The sequence below is a fragment of the Notamacropus eugenii genome, chromosome 1, assembly GCF_028372415.1.
Source record: "Notamacropus eugenii isolate mMacEug1 chromosome 1, mMacEug1.pri_v2, whole genome shotgun sequence".
Lineage (NCBI taxonomy): Eukaryota > Metazoa > Chordata > Mammalia > Diprotodontia > Macropodidae > Notamacropus > Notamacropus eugenii.
This window is the reverse complement of record NC_092872.1, coordinates 601,725,389-601,743,346: the sequence shown is the minus strand read 5'-3', so window position 1 is coordinate 601,743,346 and position 17,958 is coordinate 601,725,389. Positions and strand designations below refer to the sequence as shown.

The 17,958-nt window shown below is 38.8% G+C and overlaps 1 long non-coding RNA gene across 4 annotated transcripts in view; it reads left to right on the top strand.

The window, feature by feature from the left end:
• Nucleotides 1–17,958, top strand: part of LOC140520610 (uncharacterized) — a 132,738-nt gene that overhangs the window by 322 nt on the left and 114,458 nt on the right. The gene's annotated exons all lie outside the window — the stretch shown is intronic.

Genomic DNA, 17,958 nt, shown 5'->3' with positions numbered 1-17,958 from the left:
GTCAGGAGAAATCAAAAGGGTATATAATTGAGGATATATAAGATTGGAAAGGGTCATGTGAGGAGAGCAATTACAGAAAGACAGAACTATCACTTCACTGGTATCCACAAAATGTCAAAGGACCTCGAACTGGGTCTCCAGTATGTTGAGTGAATCTTTTCTGGAGTATTTATGAGAGAATATGGAAATGAATCATATAGGAAAAGATGGGTTTTGATTTGCTTGGTCTGACTATTTCACTATATTATCAATAAACTACATAGCCAGCATGATGTTGATCTGTCTAAAACATGGATCTTGAGTAAAGTAATCAATTGATAAACATTTATTAAGTACCTACTATGTTCCAGGCACTGTGCTAAACACTGGGGATACAAAGACAGTTACTGTTCTCAAGGAGTTTATAATCTATTATCATTAGCAACAGTGACAACAAAACCAGGCAAACATTATTGGAAATGAATAGAGGTCAGGGGCAATATGGACAAAAGGAATGAGATCCAAATGAGAAAATCCTGGATTAAGAGAGCTGAGTACGGCAAAGCTTCTTCATCCCTAGTCTGTTCATTTTTCCTTCCTCCCTCCCTCCCTCCCTCCTTCCCTCCCTCCTTTCCTTCCTTCCTTCCTTCCTTCCTTCCTTCCTTCCTTCCTTCCTTCCTTCCTTCCTTCCTTCTTTTGATCTCTCTTTGTCTCTCTGTATTACATGGCTATTTTACTAAGCCCAATTATAGGTGGTTGTTCTTGTTCAGTCATCTGACTCTTTGTGAACCCATTTGGCATTTTTTTTGGCAAATATACTGCAGTGGTTTGCCATTTTCTTCTCTAGCTTATTTTATAGATAATGAACTGAGGCAAACAGGGTTAAGTGACTTGCCCAGGGTCACATAGGCAGTGTCTGAGGCCATATTTGAACTCATAAAGATGAGTCTTCCTGATTCCAAGCCCAGCTTCTATTCAATGTACCACTTAGCTGCCCCTCTAATTGTAGAAGAGTATATATTGCATCCAGTTGAATGTACATAGTTATGTGACACGAGTGAGTTCGGAAGAGTGAAACAAATGGAGTCAATTTTCATTTCTAGCACTGCCTAAGCTACCTATTTACTCCTCTGGTTGTCACAAGTCAGTAGATCTGGGTTCAAACTGGAGCTCTCCCACTAACTCTCCATGTGATCTTGAACAGGCAAGTCATTTCCTGAGTTTAGTTTCTTTACCTATAAATTGAAGGAGGTGGGATTGGATGATCTCTGAGGTCCTTCCTAGCTTTAAACCTCATGATTCTTTTGTGAAATTCATTAAAAAAGAGGCCATTCAGAGAGAGCTGTAACTGGTGAAATGGACCCATGAACACCTCTTTCTTAAGTAGAACTATGTGCCTTTTATTACTTAAAGCTGCCTGTTTCATGTATTAGGCCTCATTAATGGGTAAACCCACAGGCCTGTTCCTGAACATCTGCCTTCCTCCTCTGTTCCAGTTCACAACTGAATACTCCCTAGGTGAAGATACAGGGTTGGAGTTTCTACTTTATTGAATCCTCAGGAATCAGAAATAGGAGTAAATATCCTGGAAGTAGCACTGTGGTTTAGCCTTCATTCACTGTGTCCTTAGCCCAGGAAAATGAGATCATTTGACAGAAATCCAGGTGAGGTTGAAATTCAACTCTTTCCCCAGGTTTCTGTGAGCCTTTGGTAAAGTCCATTAACCTTTCTGTGACAATTTCTCCAGTACTTTGAAGATCTTAATCACAGTTATCCTTTTCAAAATAAATGAGATGTCATTTTTATAAGACTTTAGGCTAGATGGGATGAATCAAATTCAATATGTAACTATTAATATTGTACTTAAAAATAATGGATGCTATCCTTTAGAACTTCTTTCTTGATAGCTTTCCTCTTTCATTCAAATTTAACAAGCACTTATTGAGTTCCTACTGTGTGTAGGGTACTTTGCCAAGAGCTTGGACACAAAGAATGAAAAGTAGTTCATAGGAACTAGCTTTCTGATTGGTGGAGGGGAGAGGAAGAAGAGGAAAATACAACATAAGACAGGCAGTTTAAAGAGGTAGCAACTAAGGAAATCAGGAGAGACTCCCTGTAGGAATTGACTGTTGAATTGAGGCCTCCTCCCCCAAGTTTTTACAAAGTGCCACTTACTTTGAATAATTATTGCCCCCATTAAGCCCCTGGAATGTGACACTTTTCCCTATACCATCTTGCTTTCTGGGGGCAATGGACTCATATTTAGCACTATTTCTACAAAGCATTGGTCCCACTCAGTTCAAGTCCAAATAAAACATTGCTTCTCTTAGCTACCACTGATCTGAGTCCTAAACGTTGCCCTTTGGTCCTTGGGACCTCAATACTGTACTGGCTGACTTCAAAACCTGACATATTTTTCAAAATTCACAGGGCTGGATCCTTCAATCTCTTTCATCTGAAATGAAAGACTGAAGGAGACAAAGATCTCAGGCCCATATTCATTAGCCACATGTCAGTTGAGGGAAAGTCCCAAGACTTCTGCTCTTACAGCATTTTCTGCTTTCACTGGAACAACACATGTTAGGAAGAAGTTGGAGATAATTGAGCCTTCTAAGTATAATGGGAAGACTGGCTAATGAGGATCAATTCTGATACATTCTAGAGGGTTGGTGAGCTTACTTTTGGCCATGATTGACTGAAGGGTTGGCACTGTGATAATCAAGAATCTGATAATTAGTTAAGAAGTCAGAGCTGAGGTTGCATACAAATGCTTCATCTAAATGTTCTCTCCCTCTCATCTCTGGTAGCTTTTGAGTGAGGAGGACTGCTGTGAGCATCCAGGTGGGGAGGGGAATGGCAGCAGAAAGCTTTATTTCTCCCTCCACATGTATCTATGAACAAATGGTACCTATTTCTTTTGTTTCTGTTCTTTTCTGATATTAGGTGAGTGAATATCCAGAGATGGAATGCATCAGGTTACAACCATGTGATCTTAGAAAGGTCAGAAGAGTCATCAGAAGAGCATTAACAGGCAGAGTTAGGAGCAGAGGTCACCATAGTCAGTAGTAATAGTTGAGAGTTGAGGGGGCCAGCCATGAGGAAAAGCCAGCTTTGATACAACCTGGCGCAAGATTGAACCATCAGCCATGATACTCCTGAGAGGGAAAAAAGACTATTAGGATTGCAAGTTACCCTTTCACCTCAGGTGTCCTCTGCACATATCACTGACTACATTTATCCTTTAAGTCTTGGCCCGCTGTCCTAAGTACTTGAATATGCATGAAGGGACAGTGAACCAGTGGTTTGGGGAATATTTTTGAAAGTTTTGTGCTTGCTAAACTTTCTCAGTCAATATCCCCTTGTAAAAGCCAGCTGATGTTAAGTGCTTGATCAGTATTGGGGGAGCACAATGAATAGGGGTTTATGAGGGATAATATTAGAGACCCAACCCCTCAGAATCACTCCTGGAATCTTGAAGGGAGGAGTAGTTAGCTGCCTTTGGATGACCCAACTTGCCAGCGTAAGAGTGAACTTAGGATGGATGCCACTTAGGGTTCTAAAAGGCAGAAGTGAGGAGACAGTGCATTCCAGTTACTGCCTTTTCCACTAGCTGTTCTGCTTGGTTCTGACTCTACCATCATCATATCCCATACTGGGCACCTGTTAGTATACCTTACCTCCTCACTTTTCTGCTTCCTTTTGTGTATTGTCTTTCCACATTATACTGTAAGTTTCTTGAGATCAGAGACTGTCTTCCTTTTTCATGTTTCTATCACCAGTGCTTAGCACAGAGCCTGCCCCAAAATATGTACTTAATAAATCTTTATTGTATTGAATTGTCTATACATAAGCATGGGGACAGGATATTAAATGTTCTTTGAGTAATATCAAGCAGGCTGATTTGACTGGAATGTAGTGCATAAGTGGGGTCGTATGGGATAAGCCCAGAAAAATGAGAAAGACAGGCTGTAAATGGCTTTGAATGCCAAACAATAGCTAAAGGCAATAGGGAGCTACTGGAGCTCCTTGAATAAAGGAAAGATATGGTTATCTGTACTTTAAGAAGATTCTATTTGTAACTCTGTGAAAGATTGGAGATGGGAGATCATAAAAGTAGGGAAACTAATTTGGGGTCTATTGCAATAGTGTAGATGAGAGGGGATGATGACCTGGACTTGGTCAATGTCTATGTTTGTAGGGAGGATGGAATGAAGGAGGGTATGGAGGTAGAACTGTGCAGACTTGGTTACTGCTTGGACAGGGAAGATGAAAGATTGTGAAGTGTTGGAGATAAACCTTGATGAATGCTGATAAGAACTCAAACATTTCTTGAGCTCTTATAACTCAAAGGACCTTCAAATACTACTTACTTCCATCCCCTTATTTTGTAGATGACAAAACTAAGGATCGGAGAGGGGAAATGATTTGCCCAAAGTCATATAAAAGATTTGTAATATTTATAAGTGATATGAAATTCTTGGAATGTGACTGGATGCATTTGATACTTTCTCACATAGCTTCTGATGTCACCTACTGTATTGTTTTTTTTTTAAACTGAACTATGAACCACTTTCTCTGCTAAACACTCTTTTATGCTATGCTGTCATGTCTTGGTTCTTTGCTGAATTTCAGTTGACGAATTTACCTGGCACAAACAAGATGATTTATGTAAGGTGCTTTGCAAATGTTCAAGCACCATATATGTCAGATGTCATTATTAATATTATTGTTAATCTTGTTCTCATTATGTTTGATGGAAGTCAGACAGAAACGACACTGCAAAAACTCTATGCTTCTATTATTGTTTTATATTTAATGTCCTTCAGACTATTTCACAAGTAGATGAAAGTTTTTTGTAATTGAATTAAAGTATTGAAATGTACGCTTACCTTCCGTAGGTTCACTGAAAACATGGCAAAAACAACTTCAGTACTAGACAGGACAATGAAAATGATGTAGGTTCCTTATTGCACAATGTGTCCCTATATTCTGAAAGCTTTTTATTCCATTTAGTTAGGAGATTATAATAAAAATATTAACATAACATTTATATAACATTTATGTTAAATTTATATAACAATTAAATAAAAATATATGCGCACTATACGTATACACATAATGTGTTTATGTTATATGTACAATTTCTATTATTTGATCTTAACAATAGTAAGTAAAGTAGGTACTATTGTTATCATCACCATTTTAAAAGATGATGCTATTACTTTCACCATTTTTAATGAGAGACTTGTTCGGGATAGCACAGCTAGTAACTGTCTAAGGCAAGATTCGTATTTAATAGTTACTAACTTTATTTGCTGAACCAACTATTAAAAATGCCATTAGGAAGTTTTGTGACTAAATGTTATTTCTGGTCAGTCATGGAAAAAAGTTTCATCTGACATAATTGATTGGTGACAATTCAGTTTATTGGTTGAATTATCAAGAATATTTTTGATATCTTTATTGTCAAATGAGAATTTATCATTTGTTAATTTATGAAAAATATGAAGTTTCTGGTGAAAACTCATCTCTAGCTTGTGCCTTATTAAATTTTTGTAATTTTCAGTGAAATGTTTCCCAGTTTTTCCCATTTAATACCAAAATTGGTGTTGATTAATATTTCTGGCCTGCTCAAGGATAACCTTCTTACAACTTCTTATGGGAGTGTTCTGGTTCTGAATTATTCTCATATAACTATGACTATAACTATATATACACACACACACACACACACACACACACACACACACATCTATAAAATTTGTTGTATAAATAAGTCAGAATGCCCTTTTCATTTGTTGTATGCTTCTTTGCTGACATATTGTTTAAATTCCTGTAGATCCTACCTTTGAATGATAATGATAGTGAAGAAGAAGATGATGATGGTTATTATCTTCTGGTTCTGTGCTGAGTTGCTCCTGCCATTTACTGATTTCATGATGCAGTTTTAGCTATAATGTTCTTATTCCTCACAGGGCAATTTTAACAGCTCTTTTTGTGCACTTAGCCTAGAACATTAGGGCTATTCTAGATAATTTGTGGTTCAGACCCATAAACACACTCATCTAGCCAGCAAAATCCTTGACTCTTAGGTCAAGTCTGTAAACCTTTACTTTTCTACTTAAAACTCTTTCCAATATGCCTTATATTTGGATTAGAGTAATACAATTCTTTCTAATTTTCAATATGCAACTGACTGCCAGCAATGGGAAAATGCAAATTACTTCCAAGTGGGCATTTAGGAAGGCTGGTGGTGGGGTAGGATAGAGTTGGTAATCTTTGGCTTGTATTCTTCCTAGCAGCAAAATTGATGCTCTCTTACATAAAATGAGGAATACCCAGAGAGCTTAAATCACTTGCCTAAGTCCATGAGATAGTATCAGGTAATTAATAATACTTCTACTAATGATAATAATAATTGTAGCTATCATTTACATAGAGCCTACTATGTGCCAGATACTGTGCTAAGAGTTTTAAAATTATTATCTCATTTAATCCTCACACCTGGGAGATAGGTGCTATTATTATCCTCATTTCATAGATGAGGAAACTGAGGGCAACAGAGGTTAAATGACTTGCTGAGCTAGTAAATCTCCTAAACCAGCTTGAACTCAAGACTTCTTGACCCCAGAGCTGGTGATCTAGCTACTGTGTCACCTAGCTGCCTTCAATGTCTTCACTGTAAGCCCAGTGTTCTTTGCTCAGCAAACCTTTCCTTAACCTATGATGTTTCATGATTCAGCATATGACCCATATATACATGCATACATACATACATACACACACTAATCCTTCCAAAACCAAAATTTTGTAACTACTGAGTACTGTGCCACCCAGAGATGACTCCAGCCTCTCCAACTCATAACTAGATGCATTTGATATTGACTCGTGTTACTCGTTGGTATCCCTTTCCTTGTATTGCTTTTTAATGCTTCTAGAGTTTCATATCTACACAGTATTTGCCTTTTTTTTTTTTCACACACCTGTCATTCTCTTCTACCACTCTAGGTATAAAACAGGAGGAGTTAGCTAACTTAAAAGTGACTCTGCCATTTAGAGGCCAAAGAAGAAAAGGGGAGTTCACTGGACACTCTGGTTAAATGTACTGGAGACTGGCAGAAAGAAGCTGTGGTGCTGGGTACAACAGTTCATTGAAATGTAGGCTTCATTATGCAGCTTATGGCTGCTGCCTGTCAACCTCTCTCTTAGATCACCTTACACCATCGGCTCATTTTCACTTAGATATTCCTTGTAAATTAGTATAACGATTTTGCCATTAGTTTTAGTGCTTTGAACTGCAAATCCTATCAAAAGTAGAAAGGAAATGGCTGTAAACACACAGTTTTAGTGTTGTCCTTTGAACTGATCAATAAGAAGTCAAAATGAGTTTGGTTCATCTTTAGATTTGAGTCTTGTGGTTACAACTTTTTAAACTGATTAGGAATAATCTGAGCTTCTTTTGGTTCATCTGAATGTTCTGACTAACCTTGGAAGAACTGTTGCCTTTTTCTTAAGAGAAGGGACAACCTGCCTTCTCTACCAGAAGGACTTAGTTTTCCAGAATAGCAATCAAGAGTTCTCTTGTTCCCCTGGGGTAATCTCTGTCAGAGTTTGCTGTGACCAAAAGTAGTAACAGGGCACACTTATTTCTGTCTGATCTGATAGACTTCATCTCCAGGGAATCTTGTGTACTTTGGGATGCTCAGGGCACCTCTGGAGAGTTTTGGTGCTGCAGTGAGATGCGACTCAGAATCTACATTTCCTCTTCCTTTGTATTAAATGTTTACTCAAAATGGGAGAACACTTTTGGCCCACCTAGGGGAGCTTGGGTTTGGGAGAAATATTCTCAAAATAAGAGATCATTGATGATGGGATTTCAGAGCTGTACTTCAGACATGATTTTATCCAATTTGCCTTACAGTTAGGGGACACTAATGCACAGAGGTGAAATGATTTTTCCAAAGTTATATAGCTAGTGGCAGAGGTATTGTCAGAACACAGATTCACATTGTATGTATGTCCTTGGATGGTTTAGGATTTTCTTTGCAGTACAGGCATCCCTTTTGTCCCTTCTTACTTCCTTTCTTCCTATTCTCCCTTCCCATACCACTTCCCACTCTTGATTTTTGATTTTCGTTTAAGTTGACAAAAACCCATTAATTACATGATTATTATGTGAAAGGGACTGTGCTAAATGCTAAGATTATCAATATAAGCAGAAAGAAAGATAATCTTTGCCCGTACGGAGCTTACATTGTAATTGGAGAAGACAAAACATAAAGTTGAAAAGGATGGGGAGGGAGAGGGAGTACCTGAGAAGGGATATGGAGAGAAAGGCTGGTAAATCAATAGTATGTGTGTTCGTCCTTCGTTGCTGAAGAAGACCATGCCATCAGAGAAATGATGACACGACTTGCACTTGACTTTGTTTTGAGTGAGGGAAGGCTGTGAAGGTCACCAGCCTCCCTTCTCCTCCAGAGCCATCTGGATCCAGTGACCAGATATTCATCAGGATGACTGGAGATGACCCAGGATGAGGCAATTGGGGTTAAGTGACTTGCCCAAGGTCACACAATTAGTGAGTGTCAAGTGTATGAGGTGAAATTTGAACTCAGGTCCTCCTGACTCCTGCACTGTTGCTCTATCCACTGTACCACCTAGCCTAGAGTGAAATGAAGACATGACTGTCCTAGACATCTTCCTTCAAGTAGAGCATCTAGAAACCAGCCATACCTGGCACATAGTAAACACTATATAAATATTAGCTATTGTTATTACTATTATTGTTAGTTAGAAGAAGATGGCACAGAATAGAAGATATTTTCAGGGTGAGTAGTTTAGAGGTGATGATAGAGAAAATCCAGAAGTCAGGAGTATAATTTTAGGTGGCTATTAAGACCAGGAAGGAATTTATACATTTTATACAATTTGTGCATTGAGACTGGAAGCACCAAAGCTGATATTGTTCATGCTAAAAACACATATCCAGAAAACAGTAAGGTCACACTGACAATTATGAAGTTGTCACTATCAAATAATGTAAATCAAGCTGGTCACTGTTGGAGATCTCTGAGTCAATCAGGATTTGAAAGGGTGTGAGAGGCCATCTAGTCCAACCCTATATACATAAAATGGATCCCCCTTTACAATATACCCTACAAGTTGTCATCCCATCTTTGCTTGAAGTTTTCCCAAGGTAGTTTTGGAATGGGTTTGATTATGAAGCAGTTTTCCTTTCAAGAAGTCTACACTGGCCTCTTTGTAGTTGCTGCATTTTGCTCCTAATCTGTTCTCTGGGACCAAGCAGAATATATCTGACTTCTTTTCCATGTGAAGATGCTTCACTACATAGAGACAATTTTTAAGATTCTTTCTCACTCACTCCTTTCTTCTGCAGGTTAAATATTCCTGTTTCATTCAACCAATCCTTGTATGAAATGAACTTTAAGTCCTTAACCATTCTGATGCTTGGATGCAACATGTAGATAGGGACTGAATCTGTAATTTTATTAATCTAGAGAATTTCTAGATTAGAAATTCCTCTCCTAATTCAGTTTAACATTTTCTCTGAATGTTATAGATTTAGAGAGTTTTCTAAGAGCACCAAGAAGTTAAGTGATTTGCATAAACAATAGAACAAAAACTATTAAACACATCTATTAGTCGTTTCAAGCAGCTACTAGGTCTTGACCTCTGTACTAGGCACTGGGAATGCAAAAACAAAAATTCTCTCTAATGGTGGAGAAAACAAGGAGATATATCAACATGTAGAATAAATATAAAGAATAAATACAAATAAATTCAAAATTAAATACAAGGTAGTTTAGGATAGAGTTCATTAGCTCCATGTAGAAATTGATACTTGAGCCACATCAATGTTATATTAACAAACGTTATTGACTGGCAACCATCTGAGATCTAGGGTTTGGTAGTGGAAATGCACATAAAACATAATTCTAATAAATCTCCCTTTCATAGCATTCTAGTCCAGGCTTAACTAAGGTTAGTCCAATGTTTAGGCTCCAGATTGGAAAGAAATAGGACGCTTGAGGACTATAAAATAATTAGCAAAGAGGAGTTTACTCAGTCATAAAAAAAGATCAATAAAGATGCATTAATTCAGGTGGACACAGGTACATTCCAATTCACTCCACTGGTAGCTCATCTGTATTATTTTCATTGAAGCTAAAATACGAACAGGGTTAGACAAACAGAAATTGAAATTAATTTAGTTCCTTGAAGCCTCTGTGGTCACTTGTAGATGATGATGACAATGATGATGATGGTGATGATGATGATATTGATGATCATGACAATATTCATGATGAAGATGATAGGTGGTACTGTGGATGGAGTGATAGAACTGAAATTAGGAACATCTGAGTTCAAAATTGGCCCCAACACTCAATGTAGATGTAGACATCTTAATATGAAGCCAGGTGTCTTGAATACTAGTCCAGGTGAGTGAAGAAGAGCTGTTATCTACTGTCTATAGAAACTGTCTTGTCTGCACTGAACTTTGAGGAATTTGCCTTGCTTGTTTGGGGAAAGTTACTCATTCTCATATGGAGATCTTATGGGATATTGTGACCTGGGAGTAGGGAAATAAATAGAATAAAAGTTTGAGTTTAGATTCCTTGTCCTTTGGGATGGATCTTCAGGACCCCTTTGATGAATATATGATCTTAGGAAGACAGATAAAATTTAAAATGCTTTCCTACAGAATGAATAGTGTATTCACTCTTAAGAAAACTCTCCATGTCGTTTGCTGACCATTTTTATGTCTTATTTTTTCCACTTTTCAAAACTGGATCTGGAGCTGGGTAAGCTTCCATAAATTTGGCTTTATAAAAGTCTCATACAATGCTTTGACAGAGAATGAACAACATGATCTAGTTCCAGACCTTCACTTTAAAGCTGAGGAAACTGCATTGGGTGAATGAGAGTAGATGTTAATTGATCACATAGCTGTTTAAGGGTAGAATTGGGACTAATGTTTTTTTTCCCCCACTAACTCACTTTGCCAATTGCTTCAATATTTCGAAGGATTTGGTGTGGGAAATCTATCTACCAATGTAGCTTATAGCTCCCTCCATGCCTTGGTTGATAATATCTTGCTTTGTCTTCAAAAACGTCATCACTTGATGACCAGCCTCCTGGTGATGAACCTTTCCACACCGAATAAGCTAGTTCTTAGAAAATAGATGCAGTTCCATGACCATCACTGAGCCCAACTTGAATGCTTTCCTATCAGAACTTGTATTCCCTGAATATATTCAGGGAAACCTTAATGTCACCAGAGAGAGGCTTTAGTAATGACTCAGTAAATAAAGGAATAATGGCAATTTGCTCCTTCTCTCTGTTCTGGCTTCTCTTTCCCATTGGTCACTTTACTGTTTGCTAGTAGCTCCCTCAGAGTGCAAGTAGAGGACAAAGAAGACCATCTAGCTGCCAAATCACGTATGGACTTTCATTGTAACTTAGCTGTTTTGTGTTGAGTAAAGCTTAATAGATATTTTTTTTGATGAAGGTATTCATTCCTTCATTACCTCTGAACACCAAGTCCTTCTTGATTACTCATTGACTGTGATTGTATTACGGGATGGAAAAGATTCACTTTTAGAAGCAGAGCCAAAGGACTTTTTCATTGAGAGGACCTCTAGACTACTCTGAAAGACCTTCTTTGCTTCTGTCAAGTCAACTCACTGAATAACTACTTCTTTTTCTCCCAGTTTCCTAAGTTCTGGGCTTGCATGGGCTGTGTTTAGTCTTTAGTCTTAGTCTCAAACCTAATGTCTTTAATTTGTTTTGCAAATTTCTTCTGAGAAACCCTAGAATAAACTTTGAATATAGCTCATGTCTAAGTTTCAACAAAAGTCTGCCAAAGGGTTCTTAACTCATAAGCAAACATTCAAGGAAACAATGCCCATAGGAGGTACAATACAACTTTTCTTCTACTTTCCAGACTATAAAAGACACCCACAAATGTTACAATTCTTTTTCCTCTACAGTGGATCCAAATCTTTATCCTTAAGCCTCTTCCTGAAACTTTATCCTCTAAAACCTTTGACACTGTCATCCTTTTCTCCTAGATACCTTCTCTCTAAGTTTTTGTGTTATCTCTCTCCTAGTTCTCCTCCTAAGGATCTGACTGATTCTTCTTATCTCCTTTGCTGGATTTTCATCTATGTCATGACCACTAATTGTAGATATTCCACAGGGTTCTGTCTTGGGCCTTCTTCTCTTTCCCCTCTATACAATTTCACTTGGGGACCTTATCAGTTCCCATGGATTAAATTATTTTCTCTATGTTGATGATTTTCACATCTACTTATCTGTCTCTAACTTTTCTGATGATCTTCAGTCTCACATTTCCAACTGCCTTTTAGACATTTTGAATTGAATATCCTGTAGACATCTTAACATGTCCAAAGCTGAATCTTTCCCCCCAAAATGGTCCTTTCATCCTAACTTTCTTGTTACTGTTGAGGATACTACCATCTTTCCAGTCACCCAGGCTTGCAACCTAGGCATCATCCTTGAGTCCTCACTACTCCCAAGCCCCATCTAATCTGTTGTCAGGTCTGTCGATTTTACCTTTATAACACCTCTCTCATGTTCCCCCCTTCTCTTCTCTAACATTATTATCACCTTCATCAGAACTCCAACACTTCATGCCTTCATTATTACAAAAGATATAAGTCTCTCTCCACTCCAGTCCATTCTCCACTTCTCTGCAAAAGTGAACTTTCTAAATCACAGGTCTGATAATGTTACATGCTCCCCCTGCTCCCTCTACTCAAAAAACTCCGTTGGCTCCCTATGTATCACCTCTAGGATCAAATACAAAACCATCAGTTTGGTATTTAAAATCATTTATAACTTGACACCCTTCCTCCCACAACTTTTTAATGTTCTTACATCTTTTCCTCTCCCACACTTTATGATCTTGTGACACTGGCCTCTTTGCTGTTCCTTGAACAAGGCAAACTATTTCCCAGTTTTCCCTGGCCTGTCTTCTATGTCTGGAATGCTCTCTCTCCTCATCTTTGTTTCCTGGATTCCCTGGTTTCCTTCAAGACTCAGTTAAAATTCCACCTTCTACAGGAAGATTTTACTGATCTCCCTTAATTCTATATCACAATTTATCTTATCTATATCTTGTGTGTGCATACCTTTTTTTTTTTTTGCATGTTTTCTCCCTCATTAGCCTATGAGATCCTTAAGAGCAGAGACTGTATTTGGACTTTCTTTGCCTCACCAACCTTGAGCATAGTGCTTGGCACATAGTAGGGCACTTAATAAATGCTTGTTCACTGACTGATAAAGTCCACAGACTGCTACATATATCCAGACTGGTGGTACTGTTCTGAGGCTTGCAGTTAGGTTGCTATGTAGACAGTCCTCTGATACTCTGGTATGCCCCACTTTCTCCTAGAGATCGCTATAAGCATTTAGTCTTACGGTACTACTTTGGGAGGGGGAGGGGGTTGGATACTTCCTGCAAAGAAAATGGGCTCATTAGAGAGACAATTCCCCTTCCTGTATAAATAGTCCATAGTAAATACATAGAATAAGTGACTGCTCTTCCAGCAGCTGGGGGCCATGATGCCACTTTCCCCAGGAGACTAGTGTTGCCTAGCATCTAATCCTTTTCTCTTTCTAGTCTAGACCAATGGCTTTCATTTGACTAAGACAATGGAAATGTTTGGAAACTACTCTTTCTCTTAATTCAATGCTTAATTCCAGAATGCAGGGCTCTGGAACTCTCTGCTTCAAGTGAGCTGTTAGCAGCTTCTGATGGGACAGGTTGTAGATATCCACAGGCTGTTTCATCTAGAGACTCAGGTCTACTCTTTATTTCTGCTGAGCTCTGGCCAAAAAGGGCCAAGTCTGCAACTGATTCCCCCTTTTGGGGCCTAGAACAATGGGTAGCTATTATCCACGCATTGTGGTATTATAATTAATGATTGGGTTGCACCAGGTAAGACAACCTAAAACTAATGTTTATAAAGGTAAGAATGTCCCAATGAGGTATTGCCGTAGGACAAGAATTACTGCAGGCTTGAACTCATTTGAACTGTTCTATGCTTTGGTTTGACTGTAAAATGGGATCATCTATTCTCTTGTATTTTCATCTGTAGTTTGCTAGTGATCCAAAAGACCTCTTAAAACCACTAAGTGGCTTTTTAAATAGAGAATGGAGACTCAGATTAATTGGTGCCTCCCAGGGCTATTATGGTCAAGTCCTTTAGGAGTCCTCTAAGGAAAGTGCTTTAGGGAATTGTTAGATATTATCAGGATTCCTCTAACCTCCCTTAGAAACTTTGCTTATCTGCTTGTTTCCATCTCATTCCAGAGGTGAGATAGCTGCTTTTCAGCCCACAGTGGGTGACAGGTACAGTCTCTTTAATATCACTTTTGCCATCACTGGTACTAAATCTCACTGGCAAACCACTATCACTGAAGGACCATTTGGGATTACTCTCGTCCTCATATTTATCTCAAAAAATATAGTAGGTAAAATTACACACTAAAAATTTCCACTCTTATCCAGGTCAGGTATTGATCAAATTTACATTGTCTTTTGTGGTTTCAAAATACTTTATAAATATTATGGATGGTATGGGGGAAACAACTCCTGCTACTCAATCTTTTTGATGGAGGAAGAAGGTGGTTTGGTTGACAGATCTTTATCAATCTGGAGGTAATTGCTTTCAATCAGAGGACCAGGGTTTGAATCCTGGTTCTCATTTATTACCTATGAGACCTCTGGCAAGCCATTTCATCTCTCTGTGTCTCAGTTTCCTCATCTATAATTAGCATTCATGTCTCTTCTGTATAGCTCTGGTAATAAGCATGGCTGAGTGTAGACAAAGTCAAGTGGGAGTAATGGGGAAAGCCATGGAGGGGGATTTAAAGTGAAGAATGACTGAAAAAGATGGAGGATATCGAAGAAATGGTACTCAAGCTCTTGGTGGACTGTGCGTCCCCCTTTCTCTCTGCTTGCTAGGATTTTGGTGGTTAGGCAGTGTGTGGGTGTGTGTCTAGTATTAAGGGGAGGGAGATAATAGAAACTAAAGCACTTGATAGAAGGATAAGAAGGGACTTTAAGATTGGGGAATGTAAATATGACTTCTTGGAAACAAAACTTATACTTAATGCAACTTTATTTGTTCAATATATTCTGCTTTGGGGAGATCCCCAGGATACTCTGAGTTCCAGCAGAACCAGGGTAAAACCAATCTATCCTCATGTTTGTGAGTGAAAGCATCCAACTAGGAAGGATGGAAAACTGAATTTCTTGGCTTTTGCTTTGTCTGTTTTGTGAGTGCTTGGTCCAGAGATTATAAGGGTCAAAGGCTAGGACTGTGCCTCTTGGGTGCATGAGTATTAATTTGTGATGACTTATTTCTACCATTTGGGTGAAGGAATTTATATGGGTATGTACCTTGTAAGTAACGTTAAATGAAGCACATGGAGATAAAGGATGAATGAGAGTGGTTAGTAGACTCAGAACCCAGGAGATTTGGGAGGTGAATGCAGATACAAAGCACAGACTGGTACCATCCAGCAGCAGCAGACGAACTTGGTAGCTACCTCAGACTGCCCTCTGGTGATAGATCATGCTCATTACACTTAAATGAGAGACTTCAAAGGGCCCTTCAAATTTAAAGATGTGACATAGAGTACAGATAATATCATCTCATTTTATAGATGAGGAAACTGGGGCTCAGAGGGATTAAGTGACTTATCTAAGGTCACATAGCTAGTAAGGAGCAGGGCCACTCTGGAACTTAGGTCTCTTTACTCTAATAGCCATGTTCTTTTTATAGCTTCATTCATCCTCTCTGATCTGTTCTACTTATTACTAGCGCTTTGAATTTTGTAAAATGGCTAGCTGAGATAAAGATGGAAGTCTGTGGTTCAGGGAGCAGGCTTAATGATTTGCTTTATCTAGCGATCAGAAGTTTGTGGTTGATTCAAAGTATATTAGGTGATCAAGTGGTGTCCAACGTTATAAAAGAAGGGCCCATACAAGATTTGTGCTCCTTTTTGTGAGCTGCTGTCATACTCCAAGAATGATAGATACAGGAAGAACCTTAGAGCGTATCTATTCCTCTTCCCTCATTTTATACAGGAGTTAGTTGAGACCATGAGAGTGAACATGATAATTAAAAAGGGTTTCATATACATCATCTCCTTTATGAATCACAATAATCCTGTGAAGTAGGTTGGGTGTGTGATTGTGATTTTGTGGCAAGGAAGGGAAGCAGAGAGGTGTAGCAATGCTCTGGATTTAATCTTCCAACACTGATCCCCTCCTCCTATCCCTCAAACAAACGCTAATGGGTCAGGCTCCCACAGCAGGGCTGGTCACATCTTTCTCTCAGAGTTCTAAGGTACCCTATAAGGATGTAGAAGGTGTCATTTGCTAATGTTATCAGCTCAAACCCCATTCTAGGATGTTGCTTCTTCTGTTAGATGATAGTAATAAGCCCCCAAATACTAATTTAATCAATTAGACCAATTAACTTTTGCAAAGGAATATTGTCTTTGAAGTTTTAGTTAGAAGAAAAATACAAGAACCTTCCCCGTAATACTTGGGGGCACACTTTCCCTTACACCATTTTGCCTTCTCAAAGCAAAAGCAGTTTCTATGTAACATTTGTCCCATCAAATTTGGCATAAATGTGGAATTGAATGGATGTAGCTTTCTATTGGCTTCCTTTGCTCTGTGCTGGGCCAAATAGGCCCTTTGGGACTTTGCTTTCAAAAAAATCTGCATGGACTCTGGCTCCTGGACTTCTGGTGGCTCACCTTTCTAGTCTTTCAAATCTTACAAGATCATTGATGTTTCTAATTCCTTCACCTAAAATAGGAAAGAACAAATATAAAGAGGAGAAGAATAGAGGCCTATATTCACAGAGCACATGTCAAACCTTGGATGAGGAGAACCTGAGGTCTCTTCCTCTCTGGAGGTTTACAGCATTCAAGAGTATCTTTTGGTTAGTTAGTGCCAATTCCAGCTCCATTGCTAGGCAAAAGGGCTCTTTTTTCTCTATATGGTTAGTAGACTAGATATAGTATCAGCTCATGCACCAAACCAAGGAGTAGGCTCTTCTATTACAAGTCATCACACCTTTTCAGAAGCAGGCTCCCCAGTGTCTTCCCCATGGAAGTTGTAACAGCCCAGTATGCTGTGCCTCCAAGACCCCTGGTATGGAGAGGATGGGACTTTTCCAAGGGTATGCAACTATAAAGAGTAACAAAGTTAGAACAAGAATGCAAGTTTCCTGATTCCCAAGATCATGGTTCTTTCTGTTCCATCATATCTGTTCCAGATACATTGAACTAACTGTAAATCGTAAAGCCAAGTAGGACTTCACTAGGGATACACCACTCTAAGACAATTAATGTCCTTGGTTTACACCAGAAGCAAAAAGGTAGCATTTGTAATTTCTTGGGAGCAAATAGCTGTAGAATATACCCAGTCTTCAACTGGGGGCAGGTGCTAGTTGCGAATCAGTTGAGCCTAAGGGATAGCTTTTACTTTTCTTTTTATTTCTATGGTTCTGGCTCATCCATGCAATATTAGCACTGCCCTGATTTGCATCTTAATGCTTGGGTTGTTGGGCTCACTAACAACAACACAGTGAAGGGAATGAGTCTGGGACCAAGTGCCATCCAGTGTTATGCAGCTTAATTTACCAGTGCCTTCTGGGACAATTTAACATCACAGTTACTTAGGTTACTTAAATCAGCTGTTCCGGACCATTGCTCCTGGTCTTTTGAATCTTTAGGTCTGTAGTTTATGTCTTGGAATCCTGGACAAATGGGTATAATAGAGGTGAACACCTGTCAGGGAGCTAGTCTCCCCCTGGTTTGAGGGGTTCAGAACCAACTCTCTTCCCACAATGTGCTCATGTCTGCATCTTAGTCTTTTCAGTTAAAATGCACACACTCCTAGGAGTTATA